The following is an 18,219-nucleotide window of genomic DNA, read 5'->3' as shown; positions in this document are numbered from 1 at the left end:
TAGGTTCCCTCCTTATCTGTTTTATGCAGGACTATGAATCACTATTTAAGAACCTTTACTCCTCAAACCAAAATAGTTGCTAGTGGAAAACTACATTTAGCAATAAAAATCCCCTACTCATATGTTCGAGCTCAATAAATAACACACTTCTAATTGAAATTATAGAAAAGGTTTTGGTCTTCAACTGCCCATTATGAGAATACAAAACATAAAATCTTATTAAACTATTAAGCAGAAACAGATCCTTTTAAAGTCCCTGTTTAGTACTCTCAGTATGATGCAAAAGCCTTATTTCCCTTTAACTGGCTTATCTATAAAAATGATAATTTTCAGACAGTTGGCAGTAAAATCCCTCAGGACTTCAGGAAGCATAATTCTCTTTTTAAAATTCTCTACGTTTATTAATGAACTTGAAAAATAACACTTAAAATTGCTCGGTAGTTTTTCCCTCCTGTGCATTGTACTCTCTACAGAGTTTCATGGTGAACTTCAGGCAGTTCTTCCTAATTTTTACCTTCAAGCGATGTTTCCCAAGTGCTAACCTAGGTAATCACTGTTAAATCCTGCCCATTAAACGTTTGTGAGAAGATGGAAGGTTGAAGATCATGTGTAGTTCACCAAGGCTAATACATGGGAGTGGAGAGGTATGCTGAGGGAAAAGACATGCTCACCCTGCTTTTCATCACTATGCTTTTCAAGCCTGCACATTCTTATTTTCGATACGGAAAGAGAAGAGCTGTATGAATTTCAGTCTTGCCAACCCCTCCATTCAACATTAAGGGAAATGGGAAGGTAAAAATGCAGTTTCTCAGTCAACTCTTATCTGGCAGGCCCGTCTTTTCTCTTTTGTAATCTCTATGGGACCCAGCAAAGTAGTGTCTTGATCTTTCTTTGGACTCTTCCGTACTAACACGATGCAAATAATAAATGCTAATTGCAAGTTAGCAGACCTCAGGTTAGCCACATGTTCTATAAATACTGTACTCTTCTGAAGAAAACAGTAAGAACTGGGTGTTGTTCTTTGCAAGCTGATAGATCACTGAGGTATTGTTCTAATACAAGAAGCAAGAAAACATTTCCACACACATGGACTCAGCTTAAAATCAACAAATTTAGAATCATATATCCCCAATAGACAGTGTTATTCAGAAACTGTTTAATATTATTGCTATAGAATGGAGTATAGGGCATCTCAGAACCTAGCTGACTGGTAACATGAACTCTTCATGTTCACGTGCCAGGTTTTTGCTACTATCTCATGTCAAAGTTCCTTAACCTAAAACAGCAAGGGAAGTCATCGTAACGGTTTAGAATAAAACAAAACAGTCTCTTTCACTCTTTTCTTTCTCCTTCAAGACTGTAACAAGGACATCAGCACAACTGAGGTAAATATCCTTTGAAAAGTAAACTAAACCTTTTGTATCATTTCCTAAAGCAGAAGTAAAATTATATCCTATGTGCCATTTTTGATTTGGTAACCTGGAAATAAAAGCTGCCCTATGGTTATTAGCTGTTCCTTGTTAAGTCTTGGCAGATGGTCCGTATAGAGGATATAGGAATATGTGGACCTGTGACTTGCAGGCAGGCACTCTGAATCCTGAGCTAGTGCGATCAGAACATGTTGCCTAAGCATTATTGGATAAATTCTTAGCTTTCCAAACATATTTTTCCACTTTGCAGGAGAAAAGGGTGGACATGTATGCACTAAGTGTATACATGTTTTGTGTGAATTTTTCTGTTAAAATAAGGTGGGATTTGTCACATTGACTGGGATGAATGGCATCCACAGAGGGTCTGGCTTCTGGCAGGGGGGACACCTGGACCTGTGACCATTGTGAAGAGGATTTGGAAATGCTGGCAGGTGTAAGAGGACATGGTGGGATGCAGTGCTCTCTGGACTATGGCTTAGCTGAGAAGAGGACACCAGCCCTAAGGGAGGAGTGTCTGCGGAGATCTGGCAGTGGGGCTGTGCTCTTTTGGAATATAGTTTTGAAAATGCATTTTAAAGGATTCAGTAGCACTGGTTAGGAGACATTCCCAAGTGCTATGCTTAGATGAAATAATGTTTAGAGTTTTTTATTGAGGTTAAAGCCCTCCTGAACCAGGCCTTGTGAAAAGGATCCCTGTCCCAAACCACAGACAGACCAAACAGGCAAAGGAGAAGGAAGCAGGAGGAACAGAAACTGTGAACAGCATGTGAGCCACTTGTCACGGTCAGGTGAAGTTTTTAACGCCAGTTTTACAGGTCTGCTCTGACGCTCCTAAAGGGAATATGCATACTCCTCGTAGCATGCTGAGCTTCAATTCCAGTTGAAGTGGTATTTCTTGGTAAAAGCCAGATCCACAGTTGTATCTGCTTTTGAGGGAGATATTAAATATGATACAAGTGTAAATAGTCATAACTGTCTTAGCCGGCCAATTGTTAAAAAACAAAAAAGGAGGAAAAAGTAAAGAAAATAAAACGCTTTTTGTTCCCAGTTAACTTATGCCAAGGTAAATCAAGAGCAACATCACTGAAGCAAATGGCATTGTAATCATATAAAATTAGAAAAGGCAAAGGGAGAATCATTCCAAAGTTGTGTTAACAGCCTGGATTTATGGCTTGTGGTTATAGAAAGAATGCAAATTTTTGATTTTGCTGTCTTTTCTTTAATGAATTAAAGAATAGAAAGATATTTAGAAATACTGCAGGGAGGTAAAACTAAATAGGATTTCATTTTATTTTTTAATTTTTAGTTTTTCTGTCTGGCCTAGTTAATTAGAAGTCAAAATTTATATATTTTGACATCATATGCTTTACTATTTTCCTAATTATTAGTATTTTAAGAGAAAAAAACATGCAGCCTATCATTTCTGTTTTACTTGTCAAGTCGTCCTTAGATGCATTATAAAAGAGGGGTAGTATATAGACCTGAACATGCAGGTGGAAGCTGAAGGAGATAGAAATCTAGAACTAAAATATTAGCTGCTTTTGTGTATACAGACATCTAGTCCTAGTATAGCTCTTCAGATTACAACTTGCTTTACTGCAAAACAGGAAATATCAATATGCTCATTTTATAGCTTAGGAAATTGAAGCAACACAGGAAACAGTTGTTGGCACAGCAACCGAAATGTCTTCCCGTCTAGGTTCCAATACTTTATCTACTGGACCGTATTGGTAGACAAATGAGGGCTGATTATTATTCGTCTTTGTGTTACCATCCTTGTATCATCGTCTCTTTTGTGAATTCCATTAAGTAATACTTCATACAAAGCAAAAGCAAAAGTCCTCAGGCCTGTACCCAGCAAGGATCTAGCACTGAGTTTGAACTCGTACCAATAGTACTGTTAGCAGATCGTATGTGCTAACTGATCTAGGTGGATAGATTAATATTATGGCATTTTTTCTGTTTCCCCTCTGACTGAATGTTCATGTTAGTACTGCAAGTCTAAATACTGCGACTCACTTTGCCAATACACTGCCAATGTTCATTGAGCTTGAATATAAAATAAGGCGCAAACAAAGCAAAACTGATTTCATTTAAAATGTGAGCAAATATTTGCAGAAACTATTTTGCATTATTTTCCTACTCTGTTCAGCATTTTCAGTTCCCAGTGGTATGATGAGAGTTTGAAACACAGAATGTCTCCCAGAGGTGCTCAGCAATTTGCAAGAACAGCCCCACAGCTAATATCTTTTTGGTTCAACAGCTTCAAAATAAATTAAAAGATTTCTGGTTTCTACTGGCACTGATAGAGATTAATCCATGAATAGGTAGCAGCTATTGAGCAACTAATTAGGAGGGCCTATCTTTCTGAGGCTTTTTTTTTTTCAGGTGGACAGGTTCAGCGATGCATTATTTTAATAGTCAGTATAACTACCTATTAACAGTTAAAACAAAAGACAGTCTAAATAATCTCGTCACAGATGGATTCATTATAAAAAGTTTCTGCACAAATCATGGCTAGTCTAGCTTTAGTGTGTGGGCAGTCAACAATTTGAATTAGACACCACTGTTGCTGCAAAACCTGGCATATTTAGCAAAGTACTGTCAACCCTAGATGACACTGGTGGATTAGTTTTGTGATCCTACATATTACGGGGCTTGGGCATGACTCATCTATACATAAAACATTGTTTTATCAATTGTTTCAGAAGCATCAAGGAAACAAGAGTGGGCTGTTAAATATAGGTATGTTAGTGTAATTTCTAATACTTACAATGTGCAAAGGATTATAGGCTATGACTATAAAGGATTAGAGGGTGTTCTACAAAGAAGTATGCCCAATGACTCAAATGGCTGTCAGAATGAAGGAGTCAAAGTGATGCAAGTAGTACTGCAACGTACTAAAGCAAACTTTAGACAAATGCTAAGACAAAAATTTTCAAGTGGGTCATAGAGGTGTGATTTCTTGCACGTGCTCACTACTTAAAAGAAAAGAAAAGTTATAAGCATAGCAAATCTTTCAGTTTTTCAAACCTTTGTACATCCCTTTACCCTCCTAGTTCATGTTAAATTCAGTCTTATTTGTAGGGGTAAGATAACAGATGTCGCAGTTTTGGAGTTTTGCAAAATTTCTGCAGAAAATCGTTAACTTCTGCATGGAACCAAATCTTAGAGTAATGTTTCTCTGAACATACCGCAGAATTCTTGTGGTTGAGAGGGCATTTGCGTATTTCTGTGGCAACCTGAAGAAAAAAGGTATCGTGAATAGAATTGGGTAAATATTTTACCCACTAAATACATCTTCAGGTTTTACTCACTGGATGCCCAGTGCAACTCAGAGTGTCTCTATGCTTGTTATCAGAATTTGCCCAACATATTTTTGTCTGGTTTTATTCATTTGTTTCCAGTGGATTTTTGGTGAAATTGTTGATGTTCAGTCCTCGATATTCGATATTCAGATATTGGTTAGTTATGACTGATCAGATAAATTACTTATTTTTTAGTTTCTATGGTTGCACGTGTGGGACAATTTACATTTGTAAATATGCAAATGCGTACAAATACGTTTACGTTGGTACATATACAAATAACTCATTGACCAATAAATTCTAAGTAGAAGTGTGTAAAATTGCTTACTTTTCTATGCTGAAAATCTAGCCCTTTAATTTCAAGCCTACAAGCGCTAAAAGCAGTGCATTCCCATCATGGAATGGGACTCTGTGTCTTATGGACGCATTTCACTTTGGTATAAATTCTCAACTCCATGCGCAGAGACCTGAAACATCACTATAATATTTTTATTCATAATCCCTGAAATAAGATCTTCAAAACACCTTCTCTCAAGCCTATTAACAGAGGCCCTAATTTTGACCTATTCAATAATTAAACCAGCTATTAAAATTACTAAAATGTTTTGCTCTTTAATAAAGCACTCTTCAGGTTAATAACCTGTAAATCTGACCTACTCATCATTACTGTAACTTCTATTTTTTTATATCTGTTTGCAGAGTCTATTTTTTTCTTCCAGAATTTGTTGTATTTTGTTTACAATACAAACACTTTTATGAGATTCTTTACAGAAATGCATCTTGCATCTATTTAAGGATAATGTTCTGAATATCGTGATCCATGTGAACTTTCCTAGAACATCATATGAGGTATAAAAAGCAGATTATCTGCAGAAAAATGGCTCCCAGAGGGAAGTGGAAATAGCACAGCTTGAAATGCCTTTTTCTTTGTAATGGCCTTAGCCACCAGCGAGGCAAGTGTCCTGTGGAAAAGACAAATGCCTGGCTTCACAGTATATAGAAGGATGTAGCACAGGAGGGTTTGCTGGGTAAATATGAAAACACAGATGGGAACTGTTTTTTCTCTTACAACGCTCTTATTGGGAGAGGACTTCAGGGGGAATACTCCTGACTGGGATCTGGATAAATTAGATTCCTAGCTGTCCGTAAACCCTTAACTTGAGGACAGAAGGAGGGAGAAAAAGAAAGAACAAACTTTAGTCCCAAATAATTTTGTCTACGAAGTTGGAGAGCTAGGATTTTATTCTCTAACTTCTAGAACTGAGGCCGGTAGGGAACTCTACCAAAGGCATTTTACAGCTTCCACTGAGGGGTGACCAGTTAAAACTTGATTTCCCCCCCCCCACCCTCCGTGGCACTCCTTCTTTTCCTTCAGGTATATACTGCAGAAGACTCAAGGCAAGAAAGAAAAATATTCAGTTGTCGTTGATCTCTGTTGACCCAAGATTAGTAAAAGAACTGCCAACGAGTCTGTAACTTGACCCACTTGGAAGCTACAGACTGTCTGCAGGAGCCAAGTTAGTTTTAGGTAAGTACTAACTTTACTTTCAACCTTCATTTAGTTACACAAGTGCAAATTTTAGTACTTCAGAAAAGGAGCATGATTTGCACAAAAGTAAATGGCCAGGAAAGTTTCAGGTCGAAACTGGCTAAGGGTACTCTCACATGGCAGCATGCTGTTAATATGATTTACCTTCTACCACAGACAAAAAGATATCATCCTTGTAGTCAGTTTGCCTCCAAATGTTTATCATTAAAAATTTGCAATTTATTTTAAAGTCTATTCTAGATAAGTACATTTTATACCAATGAGATGTGTCTACGGTGTGCAGTGTCTTGGGTGTACACCTAGGGTAAACACTGGCAGATCAAGTAAAAATAGGTTAATTTTTAAAAGTATATGCTGTGGGGGCGGGAGGGTATGTTTTACACAAATATATCCACGCAGAGATGTAGGACTTGGTTCATTAGTGCTTTTTGTTTTGCATAGTAATCTGTTATGCCAGGCTAAAGTGAGTATAAATTCTACCAAATGCTACCAATTCAAAAAATAGGATTTTACATACTTCACCAGTATACATGATCATACAAGCGACACAGCAACTGTGACTTCAGTCCATTAAATGCATACCATTAGCTTCACCGTCATAAACCATGCTGGAGAGCAATGAGGCATCCTGATTACCTATGATGAAGAAGATAACAACCACAAATTCCCACTATTATTACAAGAAAAGCAGGAAAAACTACCACTAACTAAGCACAAACAAACAAACCAACCAACCAAATCATATCTTTTATACATACAGCTAAAATAAAGCTTTAGGAATTCTTTTTTTCCAGGGAAATTGAAATACGTACAACCCAATAACAAACTGTAGCAACAGAAGAAGATATTCTATAATGACATTAGCTCACCCTCCTAAGCAGGATCTTCAGCTTTGTCAGTATCAAGCATAAATGCCTCCAGTAATCACACAAAATTAGGGTCAATTTAATAATGTTAATATTAAAATGATAGATTACTAGTAAGCTGAGCAAGTAAGAAGACAACAGTTTGTTTGTCTGCATTGCTTCAGTGTTTTACAGTGTAATTCTGATTGTGTATGCAGAGAGATGTCAACATTAAAACAAAATTCACATCATGTTACATGATTATTACTACTCAGGCAACATGAAGTAATCTACTAGGAGCAAATCTTCATGATGTAGCTAAGTATAGTTGCAAAACTTTAGACATTTCAGTCCCTAGATGGAGCAAATCTTTGGTTTCCCATGAAGGAAGATAGCATTAGTCTTGGAAGATACATTGCATAACTCCTGTTAGCTTTAATAATAAGAGGGACGGTCCTACAAAATGGATTTCATATATTTACCTTGCTGCTTTTAATTGCAGTGTAGAACTTTACATAATTAAGGCATTTGGGGATGTAAAGGACATGTCTGCAATGTGCACCAATGTAAACTATTTTTCCATTGCATTATGAATATAGAATGAATTTGCAAATCCTAAGTTTATTTAACATGTCTATACTCTGTGACATTTGATATATTTAGATTTATGCTTATTCCCTTTTAAACATAACATTACCAGTTTAGGTAATGCTCAGTGGGTTTGTTTAAAAAAAAGTCAGAGATTAAGATGTCTCAAAGTCAAAAGCATGGAAATATAAAGGTAGAAAGAAAGAAAATCAAAACATAGATAAACATAGAGCAGACAAAAAAGCATTAAAAGATGAAGGATGGGTGGGTGGAAGGGAGAAAGCTGAAGTAAAAGCTAATTATAGAAACGAAAATAATATGTTTGAGCTTAATGTAAATCTCTGAGTCCAGCTGAATAACATCACAGATGTCAGGCATATGAAGGAACTGTGGCAAATATGTGAAGTTCATTCACAATGTAAACTTTGAGTAGTGCTTTGCTTTGTTTATTCAATGGGTGAATGGAGCAGGCATCTCCACTACTCTGAGTTTCATGCTCCTCCAGTTTCTGCAGAAAGCTGTACAAGTTACCCTAACCTGTACAAGTCTGACCTATATTTTTAACTGCCATAAATCAAGCAGTTTTTTATTGATAGTCTTGAATGGACCTTTAATTTGTCAGGGAGGTGACAGGGAGTCAATTTTTGTCTAATATTTAAATGAAATGACTGGGAATTAAATAATCTCAGATTTATTTCTTTTTGACTCTATTCAGGCTCTCTATACTCCACACCCTTAGAGAATCAACTCTCCTGTGGAGCTGCAGTCTTAGTTTTCACTGTGCCCAGAGCTGGCTGAGGATTATCCTGGAAGTTACCAAATTATTATCAATTGTCCCTAATATTATTATTTTCTGCATGAGTATTTTAAGAGTTCCTGTTTTAGACCTGAATTCTTTTGTATATTGCCTTTAGTTTTTTCGTATTTGTTTTTATATATGATGTGATCTTTAAGCTCTCTAAGGAGATTTGGAATTGAACTCAGTAGAGAAGAAAACCAGTCCTTATTTACACTTACTGAAAACAGATCTATATTAAAAATTAATATTGAGAATTTCAGAGGTCCTTACAGGCTTTAGTTACCCCTTATCAGTTTAATGATGAGTGCCAAAGATCCTCAGATTCCTTTAAACAACTCACCTTTTAAAATTCTTTTGTAATCATGAAATATGTCAGAGAAAATGTACACCACCCTTACCACAAATCTAAACGGTTTGATCATTGACTTCATGCTCACTGTGTGCAATACTTTCCTCTGATTTATGGAAGATATACTGCAAGGGAAAATGAAAAAAAAAAGAGAGAGAGATAGAGATGATGTGAATTAGGGACAGTTTATTCACCAATAGGTACCAGATGTGTAAAATATTTTGTAAAGTGCCCTAAAATATTTGCTAAGTTTTTACAGTGGTTAGGAGTATATCTAACCTTCTAAGTCTTCAGTAACTTGAGCAAAACACTACTCAGTTCAGCCTATTATATTTCTGACCCACTGTTTGCTCTTCTGCACCCACAGTTTTTGGCACTTCTTTTACCTTCCCAGTAATGTGCAGCCAAACTTCTAATCACTATGAGGAAGATTCATGTTAATACTGAGGGTCTATTCTATTCCGTATTAAAAAACTCCACTGCACCAAAAATGACCTACAGCTCCATTAGCTGAGGGAAGGACGTTAGCATGGTTTGGGGTGTCTGGAAAAGACCAGCACATCTGTTCCTGAATCAATTTGGCAGTGGGAAACTGAGAGTGGGAGACAGTGGGGGACTGAACCGTGTTGCAGTTGTGCTTGGCTGGAAATTAAGCCCTTAGACAGGGGGAATGTGTCTCCTCTGTTCCTTCATGTGACAAAGGATTTCTAGTCTACTAGCTACTATATATTTAAATGGCTTGGGATCACAGGTGCTGTACATGGTAGATAAAGGAGTGTTATTTGACACTTAATTCCAGCAGTAGCACTTCAGACCTCACTAAAACAAGGATAAAAGGCAGGAAAAGATGCAGGGTGCAATAACTAAAGGACTCACTTGTCCCCCTTCTCTCTCAGATGTACTGGAACAAGATGAGAAATTACAGTGCCTTGAAGAGGTCCTCTCATGAGGATCTTAATACATTGGCAATCAACAAAAGAAAAAAAAGTCATTTCTTTGTAGGAATCACTGTGATTACAACATATAGAGGCACTAAGCCAAAGAGCTGGAAATTCAATGAACAGGAGATATCATGTTAGGGTAGGGGGCAGATGGTGAAACAGTTCTGCTTATTTCCATCTTCCCCATTTTCCAACATTACACACTTGTCTGGACTGTGGAGCTGAATAGCATGTACAATACTATGAACTGGCAACCTCAATACAATGGCTGACTCATTTTTCAGAAAGTCTGTTTTTTTTCCCCACAAAGTCTTTATGTATTGTTAGAGAATCCCTTTAGGTCTTACCAATAAGCTTGCTTAGACAATTTGCATAAATACCTTTTCTCCTTCCTATTTTCAAAAAGTAAGTGCTTAATACATTAAGGAATGACATAAGGATGACTGTAATCAGTTGAAGTCTTTTAATTTACTTTAATATACTTTTTTTAGAATAGATCCTCACTTTTTCAAAGAAAAAAAAAATTTTTTTTCTCTTAGCCCCAAAAGACAGATATGTTAAAAACAGGATAAAATGGGCTCCCTTGAGCTCAGCAACATACTTTTATATTTTTCATTCCATCCCACACCTCAAAGTTGCCCAGAGACTTGACAGGCTATGCAAGGATATAAAATGTGTGTTGTTTTGGGTAAGGAAAACTGTATTTAGCTTTTTTAACATTAGTTTATAGATACAGGTGGAAACTGGACACAGATTTACCATCAGATGAGCTTCCTGGAAGACATATTAATTGCGACAGCAAATTTAAGTGAGCAATATAAAATATATGCTGTGAGCCAAGCTTGATTTCATAATAGAAACTACTTTCACTGCAGAAACTGTATCTAAGAGTGAAGCCAATTCTGTCAGAGAACTGAAATTTATTTTATAGCTTGTGGTGATCAAACCTCGGTTCATGTAAAGCATTGCAATTTCACAGCTTTTAGTGGAGCTATGCAGCTTGTACTAGCTGAAGATCTCATGTAGAAGTGTATCCAGTAAAAGCAGCACAGATTTCAAGTATTCAGTACTATGGTAGAAAAAGAATGACTCCAAGAAAGTTTTTGGTAGTTCATCCAGAACATTGAATGCATCTAAACACCATATTATCCTATTACTACTTAGGACCATTTGACTAAATTTGTCTATCTGAAGTGCTATCCAATATCAAAACCTGGAAAACAATAATTAGTCATTATACACTCAAAAAATAAGTTCATGTAAGTATCTCCAAAGAGCAATAGGGGCTGAAGACTTAAGCAATCTGTCAAAGCTCACAAAAGGATTAAAACTTAGGAATGTCTGTCATCAGGCTATTAGATCAACCTTTGCCACTGTTTATGTTATTTATTAATAAAGACCCTATCCAGATATGTGTTTGCTTGGAATTCTTTGTAGCCTTATCACTAAGTCCACGTTTAGTCATTTAACTACTGGTAACTATGGGATGTAACAAGGACCGAGTCCTAGGATTTGTGTTATGGAGGATGTCAGTTTAGGTGGCTGTAAAGGCACCTCTGACTTTCAAATTTATAATTTTCAAAAATATCAATCATTCACTTAGAAAATTTCCCTTTTGCTTATATCCTGTGTTTATATGGGCATGGTCTTATTGAAGGTTATTGTGTTTAGCACACATAGGCACGATACCTTTAGGCATGATATCTTTCTGAAGGCAGTTCAACCCACCTGTCTTAGAAATGCATCTTAGATGACCTGCTTACTAGATCATCATCCCTGTATAGCTTAGACTACATGATTAGGCAGTAGGTAGCTAAAGTAACACAAGATTAATTCTACCCCTGGTAAGACGAAAAAAAGTAAGCAAACAATTTTTTTTTTTTCAGTATTCAGTAACATAACATTAAATACAATAGAATCCCAATTTGGCCTTCAGCACTTTCACCTCACTAAAAGACAAACAGAGAGGCAGCAATAGCTAGGCCTCTTTCCTACTAAAGCTTATGTAGAATAGGGAAAATCATTCTGAATGGAAAATTGGGAAGTTGTCTAAATTTTTCTCTAGTGGCTTGCCCAGAAAAAAGTGAGGAATGTTCACTAAGCATTATAATGCATTACTGAATGAGGCTGTATCTGGTTGTTCAAGTGAACTGTTACTTTTCATCCAGATTCCCCAGTGTGGCTGTACCACAAGCCACGCAGTTAAGGGAAGCAGCAGCCACAGAATACGTGTAATACTACTACTACTACTACTGCTACTGCTAGTAATAATAATAATAATAGTAATAATAATGTGAAGAAAATGTATCTCATGAGGGAATTTGTTGAACTGAGAAGCAGTGACGACTAAGCATACATCCACAGCGTACTGCAACTTTGCCTAAGAGTATTGAGCCACACTTACCTAGAGTCAGTGCTATACTACTACTGCTATACATTAAGATTTTATGGTTAACAAAGAGTTTTTTGTGCTTTAGAATTATAATTTTAACTACAGTTTGCTCCGGGGTTGGCAAGAAAGGAGGAAGCTGTTTTACTGTATTAACGATCAATATTTGGGTCAATAGAATTCTCTTTAAAAAAAAATCACTTATTTTGTTTATAGAAAAAAAAATTGTTGACTCTATTACCTCTTTACACTTACAATCATGTGGAACAGAGAAATTAATATCTAGGATCTCTTTCTGTTTAGTGTCTTTTAACTGGCAGTGCATTGCTGCCCCAGTCAGTTTTAAAAACGCCCCCTCCCCCTTTTTTTTTCCCTTGCACCACATCTGTTTTGCAGGTAAAAGATTTGACAACAAGTCTGTAGCACTGAGGACTTTACCATTGACTTCAGCAGGAGCAAGACTGAGAACTGTATAGATCTTTCTGTTGACTTAAATGGATTTTAGATGATGGTCCCTAGAGTCAGGTTACACCGAGCTGACAGTCTTGATTTCAAATGAAGTAATGTGACTCCCTCCAATGAGGAAGCACAGAATCATGTTTGTCTCATATCTGCACTAAACTCATTGACAACACCTACCTGACCATCTTTTTGTAAGTATTTTTATAAAAGAAAGCCACAGTTTTTCAAAGGCAGCCCTTCCATAACCTTGAACTTTCTGTAGGTCAGTTACCTTGCATCAAAATTGCCTTATTTTTTAATTATGAAGAGCTATAGAACTTCACAGGCATTCTACTTTGCATTTCTTGGCAAAGTACAAAGAAATCAGCTGAGTACTTTCAAGGTCCCTTAGTTGCACAACACCTCCCTGTTTCATAATTCTATTTCTCCTCTTCCTTGGAGAGGAAGGGCATATGTCACAATTATCTCAAGGGCATCACGAATGTGTAATCTAGCTGAATATCCTACCTCTTGAGATCAGTAATAAACTTGAAGTATAACTCACATGAGGAACTTCAGCATTTCAAAGCTAAACCTTTTTATTATTCTAGTTAAAAAATAAAATAAACATGTTTTTCATGTACTCAACTTTTTTTTTCTGCAGGAAGTAGATTTTTTTGCAACATACAGATTTTATATATATATATAAAATATATATGTATATATATGTATATATAATATATATACACATGTATATATATCTTAAAACATCTAAAATTCTACAGAGAAACAGTTTTGGCAAATTAAGTTCAATTGCATCTAGTGACGGTAATTACACTGCAAAGAGCTCCGAGAGTGATTAGAAAGTGTTCAGTTAACTTCCTCCTAGTAGGGCCGTTGTAGGCAGGCAACTCTTGAGGCTCTTCTTTGTGCCAGTTCAGGACAGAGAATATTAGGGTGTAATCAACAGGGGCAGTCCAATTGTTTTTAACTGTCCTAAGAGAGCAAAAGGAAATATAGTTGTACACATCTCTCCCTTATAGTATTAATTAGACGATTTAAATCATTCTTTACAGTTTTTAAGAAATGTATAATTCATTTACAGGGCTTTCCTGTTATTATATTTCTAGAGAAATGATTGCTTCTTCTATTTACAAGTTACAATTTGACAACCTGGGTTTGCTTGGTTTGTTCGATGAATCACATTTCAAGAGACCACCGCACAGCATTTTTGGTAAGCCAGAATTTGATAGAGTTAAAATCAAAAAAAAAAAAAAAAATTGAAAAATTAGTTATTGACTGCAGCAATCCAGTTCAATTTGCAGCATCTGGAAAGAAAATCAAAACCTTCTTGGGAAGAATTAGCACAGCAGTAATGACAGTAACGGTAAACATAATGCGTAATAAGACATGTTTTGGTCTTGTGTCATTAAGCATTATCTTCACTTCAAAGATAACGTGTAAGTAACAGTATCTTCTTTCACATATCACTAACCTTTAAAAAGTGCACATGCAACTTTATATTTTCCCTGACCATCTGGCTACTGAAATCTCTACTAATAGAGACAATGAAATCTGAGCCATGGCAAGTTTCCATCTCAAATCTGCTGGGACCAAAACTTAAAAGTTGTCTCATAAATGCTGCTGCTGTTCACATCTATTTCCATCAATGACAGCATTGCAGCATTCAGCATTAACCTCTCATTCTCTTTCATTAGTGTCTATCAGCTAAAGGACATTCTAATTGGATTGTTGCTGGTGTTTGATATATGACCGAGATGTCATGTTTATTGGGAAGGAAAACTTGGGTTCAGCATTTAAAAATACACAGAACACCTTAAAATGAACTTGACGTTCATGTTATTTTTCGGGTTTTAGTTAGATGGTCTCAGGTGCTGTGAATCACTTCTTATTGTTATGGATAGTATGAACATCCAAATTCCTCTGACATAAAACTTCAAATCCGTTTATTTCTTCTACTTCTAGATTTCACAGCTAAAACAGATAGCGAGATCTGACCTAATCCCCTGAAGTCAATTAGATGAATTAGGATAAGCTGTTCAATTTCCAGAGGAAACCTATAGGCAAAATGTCATAGTGGATGCTAAACAGGAATAAATGAAAGACATTGGCATATAAATAGTTCCTTTAATTCACGGATCTACAAACACCTAAGAAAAAATAAAGGCAAACATCATTGCCACCATTTTACAGCTGGAGAAATCAAAGTCTGAAGGCAAATGCTCTACTCACTTTTATACTACAGGAATGGTGTGGGTCTGAAAACAGAAATCAGAGCTAGACTCAAATCATTTCTTGTATAAGAAGTATTAAATGTCGTGGCAAGTACTAAATGAAAATAACTATAAGATCCTTACAGAGCTTACAAACATTTGGTTAAATTTTATGGCTGAAGAGATCGTGTCAATTTATTTATTTTGTCTACAGACTTCTGTAAAAGAACTTTTGAGTTACCATGGTTTCCTCTCATCATCATTTGTTTGTTCATTTTGTAATCTATTGCAGCTTTTTAAAATCGCTTCTGTTACACCTATTACAGAGTACGCAGCGCAGGGACAAATCACAGCCTCAGCAATCCCTTTGCTCAGAAACTGCCCTCACCCCTTACTGTTTGAAAATCAGCACAATGAATTACTAAGAGGATGGAGCAGTTAAATCTACTGGGAAGCAACACAGGAGCTGCAGTGCTAGGTGCCAGGCAAATAAAATAATCAATCAGAAACACTGCCAACTGAAGTGAACTAAAACAGGTTCCTGCAGCCACTAACCAGGCTTGTCCAGGAATAATGAGTTCAGACTAAAAGATTCAAATCCATGTCTTAATCACTGATGTCTTAATCACTGATGTGTTTTATGTTAGAGTAGATAACACATCTATATGATGTTACAAACTGCATCATTACAAACGATCGACAGCCTGTGTTGAATGGTGCTGACAGAGCAGAAGCAATCTCCTGGCTGCCGCAACTGGTACACAGATCAAGTTGGGCTGCAGAAGAGGCTCTTTTGAGGATCCAAACCCTTCAGACCTTCTGATCTGTCTTTATTTTATTTCAAATTTATTTCCAATGTGCACTCAATCTAAAAGTTATTTAAAATGGGTCAATAATTTTGGAATGATTTTGCTTTCAAATGGGTCATATTGGGGTTTCATCAAAGGTCCTGGGCAATTATTATTTATATAACTATTTAAAAACTACTTTAAAAAATAGTAGAAGTCTAGGAAGAAATTTGCCATGATGGCAGCTCAAAAAAGACTTTCTATTGAATGTAATAAATAAGAAATACCTTCTTTTTGATGCAAGCCATAAGCATTTGTTCACTGCACCTTCTATGTGAAAAAGTACAAAGTGAAACTAGGGACAAGAGGAAAATATTGTGATCTATTAAAGAAACAATGCCAAACTCTACAGAACTTCTTATGAGTTAATTTGCAGTCACTATTGCCAAATGAAATAGTTTTAACAGGAGCCTGAGTTACAGAAACACTTCTAATTGACAGCAGTAAAATATAGCAACAAAATTAAATAAATACCTGCATATAGGATTGTACGGTAGCCTTTGAATGACTGTATTTATCAGGTTTTATTTTTTCATGATGGATATTACATTTAATATGCAGTTTCCCATCAACATGGTGTAATCTACAACATTGCTGGTCTACAGAGCACATTGCAGGGTGAAAGGTATGAGTTCATTAAAGAAAGCATGTTTTGTGGCAAAATAGATCATCCAATCATGGAAAAGAAACAAGTACTTGGCTTTAGGCAATCAAACATCAGTCCTCAAAAGAATATTGTAAGCAGTCACTTTGCAGTATTACACCCTACAATATTCACCCAGCAGTTGGGAGGAACAAGTAAACAGTAGCAATCATTGTCCACTCATATGTAACATCAATAAGAAGAAAAGAGCTAAAGTAATTGAATAAAATATACATAGACTGTTTACTCAGCCTTATTAGCAGCAAGCAGCATGCTTTCATTGAAACCGGAAGACTAAGAACAAAACACTGGTTGGAGCTTCAGTGAAACGGTGATGTTAGTTTTTAGAATATTACTTGGCATCTTAAAGGATACTAACAGCACACAAGAATTTAACAGGACCACATAAATATGTTTGAAAGTTAACCTGTTTTGTATAGATTATGTACTGTGAGCTGAATGCAGTTCCCACTGCCAAGGATTTCATTGGAAATTAGGTAAGAATTTAGGTGCTGGATTTCACTCCTTCTAAAGTCAACAGGCATTTACTTTTGTCTTTGATAAAACTGGATCAAGTCCTAAAATATATTTACAAAAAACTGCAATAAATATACTGAATTCTTATATTTTAGAATATTCTTCTTCCCTCCCTTCATCTCCCCTAATGAATTGCTAGTAGCAGCAAAGGGACCCATACTTTTTGACAGTTTTGAATAATATCTTCCTCCTTCTCTTTGCTCTGTACTTGCATCATCCAAATGTTCATAGTTTTATATTCTTCATTTTGAGCACGCTTTTCTCCAATGTTCCAGTAATTTACATTGTTGCAGTGCCTGCATGCCTATAATTGCATGCTTACAAAAAAAAAAAAGATTGATTTATGAAAATACACCATAAATAACACCCCTCCATCTTGTCCCACTTTCCTTACCTTAGAAACTGGTATTGGGAAAAGAGATAAAAGTACTAAAACCAAGTTAGAGTACAGGAATCTTTCAGCAATAATTGTTTATGAGAAAGTTCTTTTGCTGTTACATTTATTTTCTGGACGTGCTGCTGCTTCTGTATTTTTGAAGGGTTTTTTGGTGCTGATTTTTGTTTATTTTTACAGTAAGGATTCTCACTTTATCACGTTCAAAGCAATTTTTCTTGGCCCAAATGAATCTTCTCCTCTCCCTTTCCCTATTTTGTCAAGAAGCTCAAGCAACTTCTGTTACAAAAAAATAGAACCAAAAGCAAGTCAACTTTTCTTTACTCATACAGCAAGTCTGTAAAAGATTTCACTTCCCTCAAGGCTTAAATAAGTAGGCATCAGAGAAGCGATGTGAGAGCTATATTACTAGTTTTCTTGCTACCCATTTCATTCTACTGGACAGACTGCTCTTAATGGAAAAGTTATCACAAAGACCAGGTTTGCAAATTGTAGCATAGTTACATAGATAGATATTACCTATAGTTTATATATACACTTGCAAATATATACATATATATGCATATATACATATATTCACACGCATACACTGATATCCACCAAGCTCTGCTTACTCTAGTCTGTCTCCCCTCTGATACATTTCTTCCTTTATTTGAGCATTTTAACGAAATCCATTAATTTGGTGACAAAGCTAAACACAAATGCAGGATGAAAACATGTCCAAATATTGGCTAAGGTTAAATTTGAATTGCAACTTTGCTTTTCAAGATATTCTTTAAATATGAGTCATTTACCTATCTTAATTTTTAAACAACATACACAAATAAGTCATCCATAAAACCACTTTTACATTAGTAGATCATACATCTAAGTCCATAAGTAAAGAACCTTATTTATTATTTATATTTCAGTAGCACTCACTGT

The sequence above is a fragment of the Struthio camelus genome, chromosome 2 (assembly GCF_040807025.1).
Source record: "Struthio camelus isolate bStrCam1 chromosome 2, bStrCam1.hap1, whole genome shotgun sequence".
Classification (NCBI taxonomy): Eukaryota; Metazoa; Chordata; class Aves; order Struthioniformes; family Struthionidae; genus Struthio; species Struthio camelus.
The sequence above is the reverse complement of the archived record's forward strand: the minus strand, read 5'-3'. Positions refer to the sequence as shown.